A 7,029-nucleotide genomic window follows, 5' to 3' on the forward strand; every position below is an offset into this window, starting at 1 on the left:
CCTGAATTGAATGCCAAGCGAATCGAAAATCAGTGCTGATTCATGCGTTCTCTAACGGTCCTAATGGTCTTACCAATATACATAAGCCCACATGGGCAAGTGAAATAGTAGATCACATGGTCCAATAAGCAAGACAAGTGATGTCGAAGATAAATCTTCTTGCCACTGTGTGGATGACAAAAGAAACTCCCCTGGACAAGTGACCTACAGGTAGTACACCCCAAGAATTTGAAGCATCTGGCCTTCTTCTGAAGCCAACTATCCACGGAGCTGCCACTTGGTCAAATGTTTGGTCTAAATAAGAGATCCTTCAGGTTTGGACCACATCTGATGCTAAAAAGTGGGGGTTGTTTTGCCAAGCTTTTTGAAGGCAGGGTCTGTATTGACCAAATGCCAATTCCTCCTGATGGATTTCTGTACAGTATGCAAATTTGTGTCACAACGGGTCCCAAGGATAATCCTATCCTGTTTTTCTTGGGTTTTCAGAGCATTATCTTCATTGAAGATCTTCTTAGCCCTGGTGAGGCATTTATTGATCACCGACTGCTGGTAACCCCATGATGCAAAATGTTCCCCACAGTCCTGTAGCTTTGACTCCGCCAATGCATCGGTAGAATTGTTCCGGAGAACCCAGAGGAATTGAGATTTAAGAGCCTCTGGATGGTGACTGGTAGACCATTAAAGAGTGTTGCGGTCCGTATCCTTGCGATATAAGGTGTAGCCAAGTCCAGATCCCTCCTTAAAGACAATAACATCCAAAAAGTTGATATGGACATTATCGGCCAAGGCTGTAAATCTAATTGGATTGTCAAGAGTGTTAAGCTATTCAACCATGTGAAAAAATGACTTTGCTTCTCTCCTCCAAATCAAAAAAATGTAATCAATAAACCACATTTAATAGATAATGTGATCAGAATAGGCCCTAAAGATATTCTCTTGCTCGTAAGCATGCATATATATATTGACGTAAGCCAGGGCTAAATTGGACCCCATAGCCGTGCCCATGATTTGCATATAGTAGTGGTCTTGGTAGGAGAAGTGATTGAGTTCTAATACCTTTTACAAGAGTTCAAGCATGAACTCAATGGGCAGACCATTATATGGACCTTGTAATAATGCACTCCTTACTGCTTTAATACCCTCCTTATGAGGGATCACAGTGTATAGTGAGCTTACATCTAGGGTCATTAATACAGAATCCTCAGGTAGATCCTCAATATGTGTCAAGCCTATGAGGAAGTCACCCATGTCCTTAATGTAGCTATCCATTTTTTGTACAAAGGGTTGAAGCCAGAAGTCAAGGTAGTGTGCTATCGGCTGTAACACTGACCCTCTGGCAGATATTATCGGCCTGCCAGGGGGATCAACCAGGGTTTGTGGACCTTAGGGAGGGTGTATAGAATCGGGCAGATGGGGTGGTATACCATGAGAAACTTAACCAACACTTCATCTAGCCACAAGTTAGAAAAAGCCAAGGAAATAGAGTCATCAATCTCCTTCTTAATCTGAGGTATTGGATTGTAGTAGTTGTTAGTATTAGTAGTTGGTATGTATTGGTATATAACACTTTATTCATCACTGTTGGAATAAGGTATGCTTGGTTTGTAATATGGGCACTGACATCCAAGTCCTTTGATTTATCATGGGGTCAATGAGGTGCCCCATGATGAAGGTGCTTCTGAGCACCGAAACGGCCATTGGGCTGTCTATTGACTAAGGCAGCTTGCATTTCATTTGGTGCCAGTATGTTGTCCATACAGATTTGATAAGTATACTCATTCCTTTGATGCACAACTTTGTGTGACTGAACATCAACTCCTGTATACCAATGTTTATTTTTGACATGCACCTTCCATAAATTGACTTCTTTTTGACATTTCATCTGGTGTGCTGGTCCTTTCATTTGTGGTTACCATTATATATGTCTGTGAGGTTTCTAGAGTGCCAGTGATATGTGGTGTACCAGAGATATTTAATTAGAGAAGGTATGCAAATGTCTTATAGCCTCCCCCACACAACAACGAGGTGTCTGCTCAACCTGATCAGTGCAAGTCGTGGTTAGTGACTTAAAAACAATATGAGAACAATGTGTTCAAGTCAGAGCACCTTGGAGTGCTATATGGTGCATAATAAATAAAAAAATAAAGTGCAATAGAGATAGGCAGTGATCACTTAAAATATATAAATATACAAATTCAGTGATAAAGACCACTATCTAGAATCTAATAAATAGATCTAAACCATGAATAAAATAAAAGGCATATTTAATAGTGACAACAGACATAAAAACATGAATAAAAAAACAAAAGTATAATTGATGACAATGTTAAAAATAGATAAAGTGCATATGAATAAATAAGAGTTATCTTATTTCATGTATTGAGGAGGGTATAGTCAGGTAGGGTACAGGCTCCCAACGTGTTTCGTCAACAGCAGACTTCTTCAAGAAGTTGAAGTATGCATGTCAATCCAGTAGCTGGTGCACCAAGACAAATACTGCATATCATAGAGTCGCTGTTCATGTTGCTTTCAACCTTTCATTGTTAATGCATTGCACTGAATATTGGTGTTCCGATCATGCTTCTGCGGAACTATAGAGGAACCTAATTGAGGCACAAATACTAACGGGATCTGGCGCACGTGTGACTGTGATTATACCACATATACCCCCTATCCTCAACAATTATCCATTTCAATTCAAACGCCTGCAGTTTCTTCACTATGACGATCAACAAGTTGCAGGGACAAACGCTCAGGACTGCAGGCATAGATCTCAGGACCAGCTGCTTCTCCCATGGGCAGTAATACAAAGAAATGTACCAGAACATTGGTGCTTAACCTTTCAATGTATCATATAAATGATAAATCAATTCAATAATAAATCCAAAAATTAATACTGGACCTTAGTTGTATTGTTCTCTTGGCTTCGACAAGGGATATCAATTGTGCGACATCATTTTCTCATGTATATAAAAGAGAAAAAATGTACACACAATATAGTGTAATAAGTGCATATATAGTGTAATTTATTCACACAACTCTATAAAAAGGTAAAAAACACTTAAATCAATTCACAATCCAATTAAAACATATCCACACAGGTAATAGTGAGAGGCTTTACCAGATAGTTGTGTAAATGATGCATGTAGATGTAAAACATTGAGCAGAAGGCTCCGAACCTTACAACTCTGCCGGTCATCAATTACAAATTCTCCAGCAGCTTCTCCAGACTCCTGTGGCAATTTCCTTCTGTCACCAGCCGCCAACGCGTATCGAGCATGTGCTCTTCCTCAGGGCGTGTGACAGAAGGTGCCTGGTGATTCTTTAAATACTATGGTGGCTAGGTACTTCCTGGGCAAAGGTCACAAGCATCAAGATAACCATCAAATTAAAATCTATTACTCCATAATATGTCCGAGAGCCGCATATGTCTCTCCTTTGTGATGTCACTGAACTGCATCTTCATCTCTTCCTCATATCAGCAGCTCACTTTCCGATCACACTGTGCAGATACATCTTTTAGTGATGTCACTGAACTGCATATTCGTTTCCTCTTTATTGTGGCGGCTCACTTCTGGTCTATGGACTGCATCACTTCCAGTCCTTGGACCGTATCGTATGTCGCTCTATGTTTCCATGCAACTTGATTGCCGCTTTCTCTCTGTGTAAGCATCCGCTTTTCTCCTTGTTAATGGATCGCTATGTAAACAAAACACTCTATTGTAAAACGCCATACATTTTCAAATGGAACCCATTTCTGGAAAACTTCATATTAAAAAAAATTTCATTATATTATGAAAAGTGCAGAGTAATATCATCTAATTATTTATTTAAAACCAGGAATTTCAACTAAATAAATCTTCTGGTGCACATTTAATTTTTAATAGTTCTAATAAAGTCATAAGAATTCATAAAAATTATAAATAAAAGAAAATCAGCAGAGCTAAAAATTATACATAATACAAATTTTAAAAATTCAAACTTTCACTACAAAAACTACAGTACTTGATCTCAAAGTCCTGGTTCAAGCCTAGAGAAAGCAACATTTTTAATCTATGTATCCAATGCATCTCTGCTTTCGCTAACATAGCTTCCTGATCACGGTCCTTCCAGTTTCCCTTAATGCTCTGGATAGCCATAAAGTTCTTTATATACTTAGTTGAGCAATTGTGCTTCTCTTTGAAATCATTTGATAATGAATGTATAGAAAGACCTTTACAAATAATTCTCAGGTGCTCATTTAAGCGTGTTTTCAAGGCTCTGCTGGTACGGCTTATATACACTAAGTTACAGCTACATTCAATTAAGTACACCACATTACATGTAGTAAACTGCTTAATTTCATAATCTTTATTTTTTATATGTTAAACTTAGTGTATTTCATTTTATCCACCTTCACTTCATTACCATGCCTAACACATACCACATCTGTGGAACCCTTCAGTTCTAACGGGATGAGGATTCTTAGTTGTTGAAGCACTTTTTGTTAATCTACTTTTTAAATTTTGTGCTCTTCTATAAATTAATTTTGGAATATCTGGAATCAAATCTTTCAATAGTTGGTCTCGTTTTAAAAGATGCCAGTGTCTTTTGATGATAGATTCCATCTTTTTATGTTGTCCAGAATAATCTGAAATGTAGGCATATTCAAATCAGTTATTCTTTTCTTTTTTATTATTGTACCTTCTTTGTTTATTTTTTTTCTCCATCCAGGGGTGCTTTTCTGTCAAGTTTCAGCATTTGGTCTTTAATTTCTATAAGGTTTTTCATATCATATCCTTTATCATTCATCCTTTGTGCCATTTTAGTCATTTGTTCTTCACAGATAACATTATTGCTGCAATTTTGTCTCAGCCTTAAGAACTGACTTTTTGGTACACTTCTCAACCAATTAACATGATGTTCGCTAGTTGTTGCTATGTAATTGTTCAAGTCTGTTGGTTTATTGAAACACTTAGTCTCTAGTGTTTCATTTTCCACATAGTTCTCTAAATCTAAAAATGGTAATGACTCCTTATTAATAATAAAGCTGAGAATGATATTGGAATTATTTTGATTCAGTCCTTTGCAGAAATCATCAAGACTTTCTCTTGTTCCTTTCCATATACATATTATATCATCAATGTACTGGTACCAGAACACCAAGTTTCTACCCCAAGCTACACTATTCCAAATGGTTCTCTGTTCCCAATACACCATGTACAGATTTGCATAGCTCAGTGCAAACTTGGTGCCCATTGCAGTACCGGTACTCTGTACGTAATATTGCCCATCAAAGTAGAAGTAATTATTATTGAGGATGAAATTAATTCCTTCCATCAGGAACTCAGTTTCCTCTTCTGTGTAGTTTCTCTTATCTAGGCTCCACTTAATTGCCTCTAAACTTTTGTGATGTGGAATGTACATATACAATGATGCTACGTCCGTTGTTATAAGATACATGTCTTTGTCCCAATTAATTTTGTTGATTTTATCCAGGACATCCGCCGTGTCTTTTAAATAAGACTTATTCTTTATTACCAAAGGTTGCAGTTTAGTGTCGATATATTCTGACAAATTTGTATTTAAACTCCCCACCCCTAAACCTATAATTCTCCCTGGTGGCTTTATGGGGTCTTTATGGACCTTTGGTAGCATATATATTGTCGATGTTGTTGGAACCAATATGTTCAAATATTCATATTCTTTACTCTAAATTGTTCCTTTCTCTCTGTGTTTAATAATTTGGTGAAGTTAGATCTAATTTTCATTGTGGGATAATTTTTCAATTTTGTGTATGTGCTGTCATTGTTCAATTAATGGTACACTTCTTCCTTGTAGTTTTCCATATCTAATACTGCTACTCCACCTTCTTTGTCACAGGGTTTGATTGTGATGATTTTGTCCTTTGATAAAGCCTTTAATGCTGATCTTTCTTTCTTTCTTTGTTAGATTTTGATGTTTAATTCTACAGTCTTCCAATTTCTGTATATCGTCTAAAACTGATTTCTGGAAACTCAAATGTCTTGGCTAGAAGGTGGACTTAAGCTTAAATTTCGATGATGATACTTGTTCTCATATCTTCTCTATATTCTCTTCATTTTTCTTTTGCTTGAAAAACTTTTTTAAAGTTAGTTTCCTGACAAATTTTTCTACATCCACAAATACATCAAACTGATTTATATTTCTAGAAGGTGCGAATTTTGGTCCTTTTAATAATACATTTTCTTCATCTTTAGACAGGACCCTCTTACTAAAGTTAATGATCTTTCCATGTTGTATCTCGTTTTGTATATCTTTGTTCATTTGTTTATCTTTTGTTTTACTCCTCTTTCTATCTTTCATCACCCCACCCCTTTTTCACTTTTTTTTCTTTAGTTTGATTTTTTATTACTAATGGTCAATTTCAATGGAATCTTCTCCTCTGCCCTATTTCTAAAAAAGGAGAAAACGGGTGTGTCTCATTTCTTTGTTGTGGATCAAAAATATACCTTGATTCTGGATTATCTTTAAAATCTCTCTGCACCCTTCTTCCTTTATCCATTGCTTCAGAGGGACTACTTTCTTCTCTGTCTCTGTAGTTTCGATGATATCTATAGGGGTTTTCATAATAATTATTTTTATGTTCATTTCTTCTCCAGCTTTTCCTCTGCCTGTATCCATATTGATCTCTATTTGGACCTCTTATTGGTGTATAGTTATTTGTATTCCAAGTGATTTTATTGAGTTGTTTATCTTTTCTTATGGGACTCCATTCTCTATCCTCCATTATATTCCTTTCTTGTTTTCTTCAATTCCTCCTTCTTGTTGAGATGTTTCTTTCTTTATTTCTTTTTTAAACTTTCCCTTTTTAGTGGTGTATTTCTTTCTTTATTTTCATACTTTGGGCAACTTATGAGATGAGTAAACTCTTTGGTGTTCCATTTTGTTGGTGTATAGTAATCCACTTCTTCCTTATATTTTTCTACTGATGTATTTAGGGAATTAGATCTACCCCTCTTATATTCTGTTTCATCCTTAGAGTAGAAATCATGGTCTCTTCGTAACTTC

This window comes from Taudactylus pleione, unplaced genomic scaffold (genome assembly GCF_031769625.1).
Source record: "Taudactylus pleione unplaced genomic scaffold, aTauple2 ptg000659l, whole genome shotgun sequence".
Classification (NCBI taxonomy): Eukaryota; Metazoa; Chordata; class Amphibia; order Anura; family Myobatrachidae; genus Taudactylus; species Taudactylus pleione.